This window comes from Pleurodeles waltl, chromosome 3_1 (genome assembly GCF_031143425.1).
Source record: "Pleurodeles waltl isolate 20211129_DDA chromosome 3_1, aPleWal1.hap1.20221129, whole genome shotgun sequence".
Taxonomy (NCBI): Eukaryota; Metazoa; Chordata; class Amphibia; order Caudata; family Salamandridae; genus Pleurodeles; species Pleurodeles waltl.
In genome coordinates, this window is record NC_090440.1 from 533,736,418 (window position 1) to 533,754,131 (window position 17,714).

A 17,714-nucleotide genomic window follows, 5' to 3' on the forward strand; every position below is an offset into this window, starting at 1 on the left:
ATGTATTTACTAAAAGGGCTTTGATCCCACATGTTGCTTCCTATAGGTTGGCTCCAGCGTCGCTCTTCTTTGCTGGCTCCTGATTGGTTGCTGCACCCGAGACATTGCTTCCTTTTGTAGCTGAGAAGCACTGCTCAACTAGAGATTAATTCCCCTTAATACAGTGTCCATCCGCTTTGATCAGGTACTATTTCTTCTACCACTCTCCCACTCCACTGCCCTAGGGCTTTATTCACATGTTCGCTCTCTGCCGCTTCAGGGCCGCTGTGCTTTATCACAGATCATGGCGGCCTCTTGTTCTGTGTTGGCGTCACTGTAACATAGGGTGATTTAGGCCACTTTACATTGTTAGCAGCATATTCACCGCCCAATCTCTGACAACAGTTCTTGCACAAGATAAGATATTCAGACTTGGAAAAGCCAGGCACATTTAACACTATTCAAAAGCTTTGTTTTCACTTTGATGTCTTAAACCTAGACAGTAAAATAGCTGGTGGCAAGAAACCCCAACAGTAGGTGGTTTTAAAATGATAATACACTTGCAAAAACAGCATCCCCACCTGAAATCAACATCCGGTGTGGTGGCACCGGTTGCACCGCCTATCTTTTCAGCAGGCATATTAACCCTCTGCGCAACCTTACGATTGAGTCATAACTTACACTAGACAGATTTCCTATCACTCTTCAGAAAGAACATTAATCACAGAGTTATGTTGACATTTGTATTGTTGCCTGAAAATAGACGGTGGCAAGAAACACCAACAGCAGGTGCTTTTAAAATTATAATACACCTGAAAAAACTGCGCCCTTAACCCAAAGTCAATACCCGGTGCGGTGGCATGGTCACATCACCGTTCTTTGCAGCAGGCATACTGACCTTATACGCTACCTTACAATAGAGTCAAAACTTATGCTAGACAGATTTCCGATCTCTCCGTCCAGAATGAACATTAATCAAGGAGTTATGTTGGCATTGCTATTGTTGCCTGAAAATAGCTGGTGGTAAGAAAATCCAACAGGAGGTGCTTTTAAAATTATAATACACTTGCAAAAACTGTACCCCGCCTGAAGTCAACACCCAGTGAGGTGGCACCAGCCGCACCACTGTTCCTTTCAGCAATCACAGAGTTATGTTGACATTTTTATTGTTGCCTGAAAATAGCTGGTGGCAAGAAACGCTAACAGCAGGTGCTTTTAAAATTACAATACACATGCAAAAACTGCATACTCACCCAAAGCCAACACCCGGTGCACTGGCACCGGTGGCACCACCGTTCTTTGCGACAGGCATATTAACCCTCAACGCTATGTTATGATAGAGTCAAAACATACACTAGACAGATTTCCGATCTCTTTCCAGAAAGCACATTAATCACGGAGTTACGTTGATATTTTTGTTGTTGTCTGAAAGTAGCTGGTGGCAAAAAACACTAACAGCAGGTGCTTTTAAAATTATTATACACTTACAAAAAACTGCGCACCCCCATCCAAAGTCAACACCTGGTACAGTGACGCCAGCCACACCACCCTAGAACTGGCACTGTGGACAGCCTATTCACCAACAGATATTTAGCAGTCTCTCGCACAGCTTAATTTCATACATTTTTACATGGAGTTTTCAACTCACTTAGCTATCTATTTTTCACAACTCATGTTGCTGGGCTTAGAACGTCCTGCCTGTGCTGTATGTGTGTTTTAGTCTGAATAGCTTTTTTAACACTGGCTGTTTTCATTTTATTTTTCACATTTTGCAAATAAAGTCTACTGGTTATTCTTTTGGGATGAAAAATTTTCAGGAACAGGGTGTTTTACAAAGTAAAGCACTTGGTTGGTAAATTCCAATAGAAAATAAACACACTCTTTTTCTGTGTTAGGGTCACTGTAACATATAGGGGGTCATTCCGACCCCGGCGGCCGGGGTCGGCGGGAGCACCGCCAACAGGCTGGCGGTGCCCCGCAGGGCATTCTGACCGCGGCGGTTTGGCCGCGGTCAGAACAGGAAAACCGGCGGCCTCCCGCCGGTTTTCCGCTGCCCTCAGGAATCCTCCATGCCATGGGGATTCCGACTCCCCATACCGCCATCCTGTTCCTGGCGGTTCGCCCGCCAGGAACAGGATGGCGGTATGGGGTGTCGTGGGGCCCCTGGGGGCCCCTGCAGTGCCCATGCCAATGGCATGGGCACTGCAGGGGCCCCCGTAAGAGGGCCCCACAAAGAATTTCAGTGTCTGCTCAGCAGACACTGAAATTCGCGACGGGTGCAACTGCACCCGTCGCACCTTCCCACTCCGCCGGCTCCATTCGGAGCCGGCTTCCTCGTGGGAAGGGGTTTCCCGCTGGGCTGGCGGGCGGCCTTCTGGCGGTCGCCCGCCAGCCCAGCGGGAAACATAGAATCACTGCGGCGGTCTTCAGACCGCGGAGCGGTGTTCTGTTTGGGGAACTCTGGCGGGCGGCCTCCGCCGCCCGCCAGAGTTAGAATGACCCCCATAGTGATTTAGGCCAATGTATATTGGTAACAGCCTTTTGACAGCCCAGTCTTTGGCAATGTTTGCCGCACAAGATAAGATCTTCAGACATGAAAGAGCCAGGCACATTTAACATCATTTCAGAAGCTTTGTTTTCACTTTGATGTCTTAAACCTAGGCAGTACTTACCATATGTCTGCATTATACATGTATAGGGCAAAAAAAATGCAATTCACTCAACAGCGACTTTCTTACATATGCACTTTACAAACACATTTATAATATTTTTTCTTCTGTGTTTTGGTCAGAAGTGCCTTCTCTGCTATTTCATGTTTTATTAGGTAATTTTAAAGAGCTACTTTCAGTTATGGTTGATTCAGTGTTTATGTTGCTGAAACACCAACTCCATGATCACGTTGCTAACATTCTGAATCTGTAATCATAATATGTGTGCCTTTTTATAACAATTGCTTTATTGGGTAATTGCTGTGTGTTTTTGGAAGGTTTCATTCTACTCTGATATCATCTCCCTTCTCCTCTAGGCCAGAGCTTTCAGACAGCCACAAGGCTCCATTAAGTGCTTTAAAAAAAGTAGCCTATAACGGATGCTGCAATCCATTTTTCAGCACGGCACCCGAAAGTCATTGCGGATGTGTGGAATTCAAGATTGCAGGGTGCAGTACTTTATGTGGCCAAAAGAGGTCCCAAGGGACACCTAGTGATAACATGTGGTACTGCACCCTTTCCCTGCTTTGTGCACATTAGAACGGTAAATGTTCCAGGTTTTTTTCAGCCAGCCTAAGTGTAAAAGCGTTAACATAACCAACTTGTTCCTGCTTACATTTCACATGCTTTACTTAATGTATTATTCTCTATGAGTGTTTGCTTTTTCCAGGATGTAGTTGATTGCTTTTTTCCTCAGCAAGCATATTACTCTTGTCTCCCCTCCCTCATAGTCTATTTCCCATTTTCTGGTTCTCGAGTGCTGCAAGGTCATACTTATGTCAATAGCGCTAATCAAATATCATCATTCCACTGCATACAAAAAAAACTTTAAAAAAATTCCATTTACAATGCCAAGAGCTCGAACTTTCACAAATTTGAGACCAATTGCATTGCAAATGCCTGTTACCTGTGTCACAGGAGTGGAGCCTACAGGTTTACTCATTCAAAGTTCTGCTGCTCCTGTGTGCTTAACTCACATATGGCCTACATTGGGTTGATGTGTAGTGCTGCGCAGTGCATGTAGTACATGTGTGCTGGGTGTATGTGCGCTTATGAGTGGCATAACACAGGGTAACGGAGTGCTGTGCAGCATGTGCGTATTTTATGCATGTGATAGGTATGTCTGTGAAGAGTACAATACATGAAGGATGAGGTGCTGTGCAGTGCCAATATGCATGTGCAAGGTGTATGTGTCCCTATGAATGGTACAATACAGGGAGGATACTGGGTTCCATTTTGGGAGACTCAGGGCTGCCTGGAAAAACATGAGGAAAGGAGGCAGAGAAATCCCCCCAGGCAAATTTGTAGATTGCCGCGCTCCTGTAAGCTGGGTGGGACACACTGGAGGAAGGGGGAGCCTGGCTCTTCAGTACACTTCAAAGGGTGTGCTTTGCTTCACAGAGAGGTCACTGGAAAGGAGAACTGGCACTTCTCAGAAAGGAGATGAGGGTGATCAGAGGATCATAAAGAGTAGGGATGAGGCCCTGGGGAAACCTTTTGATACACATATCACTGTGGCTGTCAGCCAGGTGTGACCCTCTCATTGCTCCCATGGCCTTGTTGTGGGTCTATCAGATTTGGAGTCACCCCAGCTGTGACAGTCTTCCTTTTGAAGGAAGAGAAGGCCAGAGGAGAGGGTAGTTAAAAAAAGAACCAGGCTCCCAAAATAAACCTCAAAAGACTCAGACTCTAAATCACATTTGCTGTCTGGAAATGGACTATAATGAGGGCAGCTTGAGGCCCCCAAAATTGTCAACTGTCAAGCAGCCAGTCAGGCTGTGCGGGGAGGAGATGCTCTGCAAGACTTCTGCCTGTGACCAGGACTGGAGGCCAAGGCCTGCCAGACTCTCTGTTTGGTGAGGGGATATCACCTAGGGGCTTCAAGACCACCTGCCCCTGGAGCACCAGCACCTGCTTGCTTGTTAAGACCAGTATGATCTGTGAGGGAGAGAGTTGGAAGGAGCGAGGCCCAAGGGGAGATTCTGGTGATTGGATCCCTGTAGCGAGGTGGCAGCTGGTGCACCAATCGGGTTGTTGCCCATGTGCAGAGAAAAGTTGTCAACCCCTGTATGCCATAGGAGGGCCATCATGAAGTGACCCATAAACATTGCTGCACTGAGTGAGTTATCACTCGTCTTCAGGTTGTAAGTCAGCAACCTTGTATGTCAGCGGGGGTTGCCATGCCGATCAGGCCATAGCCCATGTGTGGAACTTAGTCGGAAACCCGTATACTAGGTGAGGCTGCCATGAAGTGTGCTGCTTGGGCCATAGTCCGTGTACAGAGGAGGAATGGTGACCACATATGCCATGTGGGCCACCGGGACAAGGCAAGGAGGATCGTCTGGTCAAGTGAGTCATCAGTAGAAGGAGTCCACTGTGGTGATCTAAGTGGGCACAAGCTGTGACTGGAGACCAGCACTGAGAGCATTGCAATCCCTGAAACCCCACCTGTGGGGAGGATCCCAAGTAACTTAGCAGCATCGGAGGAGCATCAAGAAACCCCCAGCCACGATTGTTAGAGGACTGCATGGAAGGAACTCGGGGATACCTGAATGCACCCCTTCCAGGCCACATATGAAAGACATACTGGAGGCCCTGCAGCTTGAGTATCTGTGAAGGGGATGCACTCAAAGTCTCTGGTTGCTCGGATTCTGCTTGTGCAGGTAAGACTGATTACAGGCCTGATGGCTCTGTGGAAACCTGCCTGCCATATAGTGCTTTGGCACAGGAACAGTTGTGGGACTCCTGAGACTCAGGCTACTGGTCGTGTGTCACCTATAGTGAATTCGGAATAACCACTACTGCCAGAAAAAGAGGGGACTGGGACTCAGGGACCCACCTATGAAACACTAGACAATGGAAAACACAGGGTTGGGAAAAGACCTGAGCACCATGTCCATAGATAAGATGAAGGATTTATTTAGGGACAGAGGGTGGAGGGTTCCTAGGAGTAGGGAAAGAGAGGACCTTACTAACTGCTTTAGGTACCAGTTTGAGACACTGGGTGCAAGGGATGAGGCCTCAATTTGACTGTGAGGAGGGAACCATGGTACAAACCCAGGAAGAAAGCGCTGTGGATTCAGGCTCTAGGATCCCCATAGGACATATCTATTCCAGACACATGCTTGATGTGCACTCTTATTAATTTTCCAGAGTTTCACCAAAATACTCACCACCTCTAGTTTCTAGAATGCCTCGGGGGTGTACACCACCTCAGTTTCAAGGGACCCACTGTCACTAGTTCCATGAGTAAATCCCTTGCGTGGGTTGAGTCTAACGGAGACCCTGATATTGCAGCTGGCTCTTTGAAGACGGGAAGGCCAGTGAGTCAGAGTGGAAGAAGCTAAGACTAGCTCACAACAGTATAGGAGATGGGAGAAAGAGGAGGAATAGGCCTGGGAAGAGAAATTGTGAGAGAGGGAAGAGAAACAAAGAGAGTGGGAGAAGAAACAGAAGCAAAAGAAAAGAGAGCTGGAGAGGGAAAGAATATCCCTTGAGAGATACGTAGAATCACAGCAGTAACAACTCCATCTTAGATAAGTAACTGTATATCCTTTTCAGGCCAGGTTGTAGCCAATGTTCCAAGAAGTTTTGTGCATGTGTATGTGGGATGGCAGGACATCTTGGAATGGCTTGGAGCTTTGAGGTCACTTATAAGGCTCAGGACCTGAATGAGGTGTCTGAGAGAGCAGCCTTAATGGGCACATGCTATGCCTGTGAATGGTGCAATTCATGAAAGACGTAGTGCTGTGCAGTGCATGTATGCTACATGCATGTGCCTGGTTTATGCGTGCCTGTTAATGAGATTGTACATGGAAGACTCTGGATTCCATTTTGGGAGACCAAGCACTGACTGGAGGAACATGAGAAGAGGAGGTAGAGGAATCCCCCCAGATGGATGTGTGTATTGCTTCATTACTGTAAGCTGGGTGGAACACACTGGAAGAAGGTAGAGTCAGGCCCTTCACTACACTTCAAAGGGTGCTCTTTGATCCAGGGATAGATCACTGGGAAGAGGCCTGAACACATCTCAGGAAGAAGATAGGGCTGATGCAAGGCTCATTAAGAGTGGGGCTGAGCCTCTGGGATAACTGTTTGATACACTTATCACTAGGGCTGACATCCAGGTTTGGAAATCTCATCTCTTTCATGTGTTGTGAGGATACCAGATTTGGAGTCACTCCTGCTTTAACAGACTACTTTCTGGTGGGAGGGCAGTGCAGAAGACAGGGCACTTCAAAGGGAAGTAGTACCCACAACATAAACTTCAAAGACCTATACTGTAAATGACATTTGGTGCATGGAATTGGAATATAAGAAGGGGAGCTTGAGGCCCCCAAACAATTTCAACTGTCAAGTAGCCAGACGGGCTGTGCAAGGAGAAAAGTTCTGCAAGACTTCTGCCTGTGGCCAGGACTGAGGGACCAATGCCTGCCAGTCTCCTAGCTGGGTGAGGGGACATCACAGATCACAGAGGTACTTCAATACCACCTGAATCCTGGAGCCTGGAGCACCAGAGCCTGCCTGCTTGCCAAGACCAGTGTGCTCTGTGAGGAAGAGAAGAGCGTTAGATGGAATGAGGTCCAGTGGGGGATCTTTGTGATTGGATCCTTGTAGCGAGGTGTGAGGGGACAACAGCTGCACCGATCAGGTCATCACCCATTTGAGTCAGCAACCCCTGTATTCGAGCGGAGGGCCGTTGTGATAGATAGGATCCTAAATGAAATGGTCCCTTATGCTGACTTTGAAATAGAGTGTGTGAAAATAAATCTGAAGAAGAACGCCATCTTATTTAAAATGTTTTTTTATTTTTTATCATGAGATTAAGTAATAACTTGGGACCACTTGCACACCAAGTCTAGCATGTTTGTATTTGGGGGAGTCTGAAAACAAACATACTTCAAGCCCCTTTCTGTTTTGTTTTAAACATCGCCTAATGGTCGAGATTTATTGATGATGTGTTCTTCATTTGAGATGTACATGCTGATACCTTGAAATATTTTCTAGATTGCCTCAATATGGGGGGAACCCAAATTTGATACTCACATCACTGGTGACTAGAGACCAGTGTAATTTGTTAGACATCAAGGTAAAATAAGTAGAAGGGCATTTCAAGGTGAAAGTTTATACAAAGCCCACAGAAAGGAACACCATGCTACATTATAAACGTTATCATTCAAAATGCCAGAATTATAAAAATACTTTTTGGACCGTGCCTACATTTAAGGAGCAACTGCACAAATCGTGAGGTGAACAAAATTTTGAATGCTCCAAACCATTATCGGTGGAAAGCATTTAGAAAGGACACATATGCATGACAGATTATTGATTAAGATTGAAGGAGAAGTTTATGAATGACTAAATGTATTGAGAAAACTAGAGTAGCAAAGCAGAATGTTGAACCCCGTAAACAATCACTAAGTCAATGTTTGTACTCGAAAGTTAGTTTATGTTCAATATATGTCCGAGAGAAGGTAGGGTAGACCTGCGATTCCACCGAAAATTCGGTACAAAGTAAAAGTAAAGAAAGAGTTTGTTTTTTAAATTCCCAAGGGTCTTTAAGGTCGGAGGGGAGCTATCTTTTGTTGACTGGCATTTTAAAAACCTGCCACGAGGAGGAAATAAGGCCTAAAAGCTAGGCAAGAAATGCACTAACAAACAGCATAAAAAAACATAAATAACTATTACATTCTACACGGATACCGTGAGAACCTTTTGAAGAGCCCCAGAGCAACATAGCTGGCAAGTTTCTCAGGTCCATGCACTATTCGCTAGTCCAGTCCCGTTTTCTTTCTTAGAATTCTGGGACTTGTAGCCTTATTTAAGCCAATGTAAAATCAGAACTATAAATCCTAGAATTCTAAGAAACTCCGGGACTTGGAATAACTAGTCCTGCATGGACGTGAGAAACTTAGCAACTATGGGGCAGGCAGGTATCACTGTGCTCATTTTGTGTTAATCGGCCGTCCCAGGTCTTAACCTCACTATTGATCCCAAAACTGGGGCAGTCAAAAGGGAAGGGCAGGGGAGCATTGTTTCCCAAGCCACGCTCTATTATTCAACAAGCATTTACAATGCAATGGGTCTCGTGTTTGCTCGAGTTAGAGCTATTAGCGTTGTAAATTCCTTACTGGACTTTTCTTGCCACATAAATTGAAAATGAAAATTAAAGCAGTTGACATAAGCAAGCCGATTCAAAGAGCCACGGCCGCCATGAGCATGAGCGCAAAGGAGAGACACAGAAGGAAAAAGAGGTTCGCTTCCAGTCAAATGTATCGGCAATCGTGCAATTATCCAAGTAACAGGGTCGGTGTCCAAGGCGGCAACAAAACCGCCCCAAGGAGGGACAAATGTAAAGCATTTACCAATGATAACAAAGGAGTTTTGAAAGGCAAGCCCATAACTGAGTGATAGTGATGGGCGTGCGGTGGGCGTAGTTAAAAGCCCACAGATAGATTCCAACAAGTCAAAGAGCTTGTGCGCTCAACCTAAAAAGTGAAAGTAATGGTAGTGGCAGTTACAGGAAAAATGGTAAACACCCATTTTGAAGGCAAAGTCACAGGATATATTAGTTGACACACATTAAAAAGGCAAAGACCTATTTGTTTGCCTTCTTGATTATTACCAATTTTATGTATATTTTTATTTACTACATAGATTTTCTAAAGAGCCATTTCATCAGTTGGAACTAAAGCACTTTCCACGTAACGCTAACAGCTTATATACATAATAGGTTTTCAACAACAGGAAGATAAGAAAGGAGGGTGAAGGTGGTCGGGAGGTAGAGATAGGGGATATTGTGGACTCCCACTAATATAACACCGTTAGTGCGATATAATAATTGGTTTAATTAATCTTAAGCTTTATGTATTTAATTAATCTTAAACTTTATGCATTTACTTTATTGAAATAACCTAACATTTGTGTGGACAACACTAGAAAGCACCCACAAAACACTTACTGAACCTGATTCACAAAAAAAGTAAAAAGTACAGATGGACCTCTATGACTCTGCCTGGATGCACTTTTACACTTTTTTCTGCTCAAAAAAGCATATGTTATGCACAGTGGCAGCTTGTGGAGATTACAGGTGGCGGGCGTCGCACAGGGGAGGATGATTAAAAGATTACAATAAATATTTTTTTTTAAAACTTACCGCCGCTCCATCAATCCTCGTCTTCTCAGCAGCAGGCAGACACAGGCTTCCAGCCTGCCCTGCTGCCAATCCTGATGCTGCTCAAAGCAGCAATAGGATTGGCTGGGAGCGTATGCCTCCTCTTTCCAGCCCAGCAACACAGTGCCGGGCTGGAGAAAGCAGAGTGCGCATGTGTGTTTAGCCGCCCAAGCCGGCCGGCCAAACATACATGCACACTGAGGAGAGTGCACAGTGCATGACACTCCTCCGCCTCTGGGTGCAGGTAGCACCTGCAGTGTTACTTATTCTTCAGGCTGCTGCAGAGCCCTCTGGATGAGAATGGCAATGTTCTTGCCCCAGCCCAGGCATCTTATTCATGTTCAGCATCTATGGTACCTGCACCAGCTGATCCAGGTAGGCAGAGGCAGCATCACCACCAGTTGAAGAGTCTGCTTCATTGTGCTGGAGCTTGCAGTCTAACATGTGTTACAGATTGGGTTCTTCCTGAGCTTTGCTCACAAAACCCACCACCAAAACAAGTGAGATGCTGCCCGAGGTTGTAGCTTTGAGTACTTAGAGATTAGCACAGCCCTCTTTATCGATGCAAGGCTTCTTCCGGAACCCTGGTTCTTCTTGCAGAGAGACTGCAGGTCATGTTCCAAATTTTTCTAGTGGCCTGGTACTTTTTGGTATTTCACTTTGGGCAAAGTTCACACCCTTCATTCATGGGGCTACACAATTTAGTCAGTGTTATGGAAATACTTCTGTAACGTGGTGCATTTTCATCCATCATGTTCTAGAGGATGATTTTGGTTCATCCCCTTTTGAACAGCATCTCCTTTGTGCATGGGCACCGTCACCATCTCTCTCATGCAAGGCAACCTTCAGTTTCTGTAGATGGAAGGTCCAGGTAGGCCATCCTTGCAGTGTCGGTCAAAGTCCCTAGGTTTCTGGTCCCAAACTTGACAAGGAAGGTTGGCAGTAGGTAACCCAACCCTAGAGCACGTAAATGTTACCAGGTGTGGAAATGACAGATTCTGGTGGATAAATATTGGCATACTGGCTGCAAGTTGCAATACTATCTTTATGGCAAAGTTGCAGGTAGTAGTTATGTAGTAGTTATGTATTCTAGCAGTCAGCTTTGGCACCAGTTCTGGGCAGGACCTGCTTAATATACTTAGACTATTCAAGCCATGCTCTTTGTTGTCAAGTGTTAACAGGAAAGTGGGTTGGAGCTGGCAGTCTCCTTTCAGAAGAGATCTAAAAAAGGATGTCATAGAGAGGGACTGTGTCCTTCTCAGCTACCTTTTAACTTATAGGAGTAGGTCCTTCAAGTGAAGAATGGGGCAGGAAAGGACAGGGGAAATTCGTTAAAATTCACAGGTGCTCTCTGTCTCCCTTTCCATACACTCAAAAGTCTAAACCAGAACAAAAGATCTCTGGAATGTGCAGGAAGAGCCCTGCAACTTTCATCTGTTGTCTGGGGCACTCTCCACCCTTCATCGCAGGTACCATTCTTATTTACAAAAACAAAATGGATTCCAGGGTGGCTATCACCACTTGTGTCACACAAGCGCCATATGCATCCTTCATGAACAAAAATAAGGTAAAAATAGGCAACATCATTGTTCCACATGGCTGGACAAAGTATTGGGTTGCAGGGCATTGGCAGACCAATATAGAAAAGTGGAAGAGGACAGGAAGCTGCTCTCCCTGGCAGAAACGGGTAAAAAGGTCTACCTTTGCCATCACTGTCAGTCCTCCACCACCTGGTGAGATGGCAGTAATCATGCTCGACAAGGAAGCCGCAATTGATGTGCTCTTGCAGACCACAGAACCCTGCTGTGGGTCACATTCCATGCCACAGTAAGGCTTTCAACACACACCAATGAGAGTTGTATGTGCTCAGACAGGGATCAAAGATCTACAGAGCTTGCTATGAAGAACTCACACTATGCACATTACACTGTGGAAACACAGGACCCTTTCAGAGCATGGGTACTAAGTTAGTACAACATTCCTCGCCCCTTATAACTGTGTACCACAGTATTGACATAATGACTGACATAACTCAATCAACAGCAATGTTGTTCATTAGAAGTGCATGAGAACCAGTGTTCAAAACAATATATTTCACTATGTAACAATAACCCATGTGTGTCACCATTTGAAAAATGAAATGCATTTGAGCTAGCATGTTGGTGTGTGTCCACGTATTTCTGCTCCTAATTACTCATCTGTACATCCCATGGAGAAGACTCTGGTTAGCCCCTCAAACCATGGCTCATGACTCCTGTATGTGAACCACTGACTGCCTAGGAGTAGGCATACAAGTGGGTCCACATCTGGACCCAAAACATCACTGAGCATTCTTTTGGAATTCTGAAAAGGTTTTCAAGTACCTTCACCATACTGGTGGGGCCTTGGGGTACAATCCAAATATGCTTTGCCACACTGCACCATGTTGAATTACAGCAATGTGTGCCAATGCAAGAGCTGGACGAAGCTCATGAACAAATAGAAGGAGGAGTGGCACATGTGCCATATCAACAGGGAAGTGATGCTGCAGGCATCAGAGACGGCATCTTTGCAAGTGCAAAGACTTAGGGCCTGATTTAGAGTATGGCAGTTGGGGATACTTCTTCACAAATGTGACAGATATCCCATCCGCTGTATTACAATTCCATAATATCCTATGGAAATCATAAAATGGCGGACGGGATATCCGTCACATTTGTGACAAAGTAACAAGTCCACCAAACTCAAATTGAGGCCGTAAAATGTAAACTGAGCTGTTAAGAACAAAATGAATACTTGAGTTGTAAGTAACAGATTGCACAGGTTATAAGTAACATTTTTTTAAGTCTCTTTATAAGACTTTACAAAATACTAGACAGATAAACATTGTAGTTGCAACCATTTCGGTAGGATTCAGAGGCATCAGGCATTGTGATTGAACAGTATCCCAGGCTCACACATGTCCATCTCACTTGCTGCTCTATTGGACACAAGCTGTGCTGCATGTTAGTCAGTGTCGCCACTCTCCTGTGTGGCCTCACCAGGCATGTGATCGTCAAGATGTTCCTTAGTCCTTCTCCATTTCTCAAGGGCTTGTTCCACCTTTTTGTTGTGGTTTGTTCGTCGCATGTGCTGTGTACCAGCAATTGCCCATTCCACCACCTGCACCTGAGGGGCTTATGATGGTACCTAATGTATCGCTATTCTGCGTTTAGCCAACACTAGATCAAGCACCACCATCCGCTTTCCCATTTTTCGCTTCCTCCAAGCCTTAAGGATGCCCAGCAGGCAGATCTGTGACGTCCTCTCCACCCTAATTGCCATACTAAATACTAGTTCCTTCATAAGAGTCATCCAAAAACTATGGTACTATGCACAGGCACTGTTTATTCTGGTTCGATCTACAATGTTTTCTCTTGTGTCCCCTCTCAGAATAAGGATGTACATCCTCCCCGCCTTTTCTCCCTGAAGAATGCTGGTAGGTCTTGTGCGCATATTTTTCTAATTTACTCCAAACCTCCGTTGCTAAACGTTGCTTAAGTGCTGTGAACTCGAGTCTCTCATCTGGATCCAGGTCATTTTTTATATCCAAGTCCACCTGCGCCCTCTCCAGTGCTTGCAGCTACCGTTCCAGCTTCCGCCACACTTCAAACACATTTGTGATACATTCTCAGTGCAGCACCACTTTGTAGGCCTCCCGCTCTGGGGCCCTGCTCACAGGAGTCCCCCGGATATCCTGGAAAAACCAGAAAGTGATGTGAGCTGCAAATCCATCAGGATTTCAACCCTAATCATCCACTGTGGAATCTTGGGCCTGAACTCTCTTGGAAGCACCGTGACCAGGCAGCGGGGAATGATCTCAGAGGTATCAATTCAAGTACGATGAATGTTGATACATCCCCATATCCTCTCTGCACCCCAGCACATAATCTATCCTGCTATGTCCCCCGTGGACCACTGAATAATTGGAGTAAATCCAGTCCCAAGAAGGACTAAGGAGCCTGTAAGGAGGATAAAATCTTGTATCCCCCTCAGAAGGGTTGTCACCATATGTGTCCTGGGGAGATGCCGATGCACTCTCTAATCAAACAAATAATTGAAGTCTACCACCCACATGAGCCTCGTCTGCAAGTACGGGGCCTTAGGCCTTGTCAGTTCCAAGTAAAAGGTCTTATTGCCTATGTTGGGTGCATACGTGTTAACAAAACAGGTCTCCACTCTGTCCAACACCCAGGACACCAGCAGGTATTGCCCGCCTGGGTCTCGGACCACCTTCCTCTCCACACTCTTCTCACTCTACCTGTCCCCCCTCCCTCGCGCTTTCCCGCCGCGACCTCCTGCATGCCCCCACCCCCCCAGCTCCCATTCGCCCCCAGCTGACCCCTCCCCCCTCCTACCTCATATGCCGGCCGCTGCGCGACCGCGCAGCAGGCGCGCCGGCGCGCCAGAGGCAAGCCCGTCTGCACCCGTCCGCGCCTGGCCCATGCCCAGCGCCACGACCCCTGGTCCCCAGCTCTCCCAAACCCCGCTGATCCGCTACGACCCCACCACCCTCCTCGCCCTCAACCCAGGACGCTCCAACACCTGCTTCCAAGCTCACCCCAAACGCACCCATGGACCCTTCGCCTGCAACTCCTGCAAACGCATCTTCCACCACGCAACTACCACGACCACAAGCCCAGGCGCCATCAACCACCTCAAGTGCATCCTGGTCAACGCTCGATCAGTCCACAAGCACGCCGTTGAACTCTGGGACCTCCTGGACTCCACAGCACCGGACGTCGCCTTCATCACGGAGACCTGGATGAACGCCTCCTCTGCTCCAGACATCGCCACCGCCATCCCCGAAGGCTACAAGATCTCCAGAAAAGACCACACCAACCAAGTAGGAGGAGGTATCGCCATCGTCTTCAAAGACTCCATCAGCGTCACCACCTCCACCGAAGACACCCCTCTCGCCGCTGAACACCTGCATTTTCAGATTCGCACCGACCCGAGGACCACCCTCAGAGGATCCCTCGTCTACCGTCCTCCCGGACAGCGCGCCCTCTTCAGCGACGCCATAGCCGACTTCATCTCCCCGCACGCCCTCGCCTCACTGGACTACATCCTCCTAGGCGACCTCAACTTCCATCTGGAACAAAACAACGACCCCAACACCACCACCCTGCTCGACAACCTCGCCAACCTCGGCCTCAAACAACTGGTGAACACCGCCACCCACATCGCCGGACACACGCTTGACCCTATCTTCTCCGCCAGCAAACACGTCTTCTTCAGCCACACCTCCGCTCTACACTGGACCGACCACAGCTGTGTCCACTTCACATTCCGACGCGAGACCCGCCACCTCCGCACTCAACCCATCCCTCGTCGACAGTGGAACAAGATCCCCGAAGAGCAACTCTTCTCAGCACTCGCCGCCAACCAACCCACCCTCACCACCGACCCCAATGACGCAGCCCTCAGCCTCACAAACTGGATCTCCAATTGCGCAGACAACCTTGCTCCCCTCAAACGCACGCATCGACAGACCAACACCAAAAAACCTCTCTGGTTCTCTGACACCCTCAAAGAATCAAAGAAAACTTGTCGCCCCCTCGAGAAGGCCTGGCGCAAGGACCACACCGCTGACAACATGACCGCCCTCAAGAACGCTACCCGCGAACACCACTGCCTGATCCGTGCTGCTAAAAAGAACTTTTTTCACCGACAGACTGGACAAAAACAGCCACAACAGCAGAGAACTCTTCAGCATCGTCAAGGAGTTCTCCAACCCCAACGCCAACGCCGTCACGCCCTCACAGGATTTGTGCGAATCCCTCACCACTTTCTTCCATCGCAAGATCAGCGACCTCCACGACAGCTTCGGACACCAGACCCAACATAACACCACCGAACACGCACCCCCGCACCCCCGGCCATTACCCTCAACAACTGGACCCACATCAACACTGAAGAAACCAAATCCATCATGAACTCTATCCACTCCGGCGCCCCTTCGGACCCCTGCCCTCACTTCATCTTTAACAAAGCCGATGACATCATCGCCCCGCACCTCCAGACCGTCATCAACTCTTCTTTTTCTTCTGCTACCTTCCCCGAATGCTGGAAACACGCCAAAGTCAACGCCCTACTAAAGAAACCTACGGCTGACCCGAGCGACCTGAAAAACTTCCGCCCCATCTCTCTTCTGCCTTTCCCAGCCAAGGTAATAGAGAAGACCGTCAACAAACAGCTGACCACATTCCTGGAAAACAACAACCTGCTCGACCCTTCACAAACCGGATTCCGAACCAACCACAGCACGGAAACCGTCCTCATCTCAGTCACTGACGACATCAGAACCCGGATGGACAACGGTGAAACAGTCGCCCTCATTCTCTTTGACCTCTCGGCTGCCTTCGACACCGTCTGTCACCGCACCCTAATCACCCGCCTCCGCTCCACCGGGATCCAAGGCCAGGCCCTGGACTGGATCGCCTCCTTCCTCTCAAACCGTTCCCAAAGAGTTTACCTCCCTCCGTTTCGCTCAGAACCCACCGAGATCATCTGCGGCGTACCTCAAGGCTCATCGCTAAGCCCGACACTCTTCAATGTCTACATGAGCCCCCTCGCCAACATCGTTCGCAAGCACGACATCATCATCACCTCCTATGCCGACGACACCCAACTTATACTCTCCCTCACCAAGGACCCCGCCAGCGCCAAGACCAACCTACAAGAGGGTATGAACTCTGAAAAACGGAAGTCCTCATCCTCTGCAACACCCCGTCCGCCTGGGACGACTCCTGGTGGCCCACGGCCCTCGGCACCGCACCGACCCCCACAGACCACGCCCGCAACCTCGGCTTCATCTTGGACCCTCTTCTCACCATGACCAAGCAAGTCAACGCCGTGTCCTCCGCCTGCTTCCTCACCCTCCGCATGCTCTGCAAGATCTTCCGCTGGATCCCCGCCGACACTAGAAAAACCGTGACCCACGCCCTCGTCACGAGCCACCTGGACTACGGCAACACCCTCTACGCCGGGACCACAGCCAAACTCCAAAATCGCCTGCAACGTATTCAAAACGCATCGGCACGCCTCATCCTCGACGTACCCCGCAAAAGCCACATCTCCGCACACCTGAGACACCTGCATTGGCTCCCAGTCAGCAAAAGGATCACCTTTCGACTTCTCACCCACGCACACAAAGCCCTCCACAACAAGGGACCGGAATACCTCAACCGACGCCTCAGCTTCTACGTCCCCACCCGCCTCCTCCGTTCTTCTGGTCTCGCACTCGCTGCCGTCCCTCGCATCCGCCGCTCCACGGCGGGTGGGAGATCTTTTTCCTTCCTGGCGGCCAAGACCTGGAACTCCCTCCCCACCAGCCTCAGGACCACCCAGGACCACCCCGCTTTCCGGAGACTCCTGAAAACCTGGCTATTCGAGCAGCAGTAACCCCCACTTTCCCATAGCGCCTTGAGACCCGCCCGGGTGAGTAGCGCGCTTTATAAATGTTAATGATTTGATTTGATTTGACAAAGGGGACCCCAGCAGCAATCCATGTCAGTACACAGCTGGCATAATTTGAATATGTAGCAGAATACAGTGACCCTCTCCATTTGTTTCACACCTTTCACTTCCGCACCCTCAAGAAGTGTTTCCAGCAGCAAAGCTATCTGTAGATTATAATAATTCAGATATGAATGTACTATGTAGTGCTTGGGTCAACCATTCATGCCCTGGACATTCCAGGTCGTAAGTGTACATTTCATGTCATGGTTGTTTCATCTATACTAGTCGCCTGTCACATTCTGAGAACTAACCCCACCTCACCCACAAATGTGACGTATATGCCGCCCACTGTATTACGATCTACATAGGCT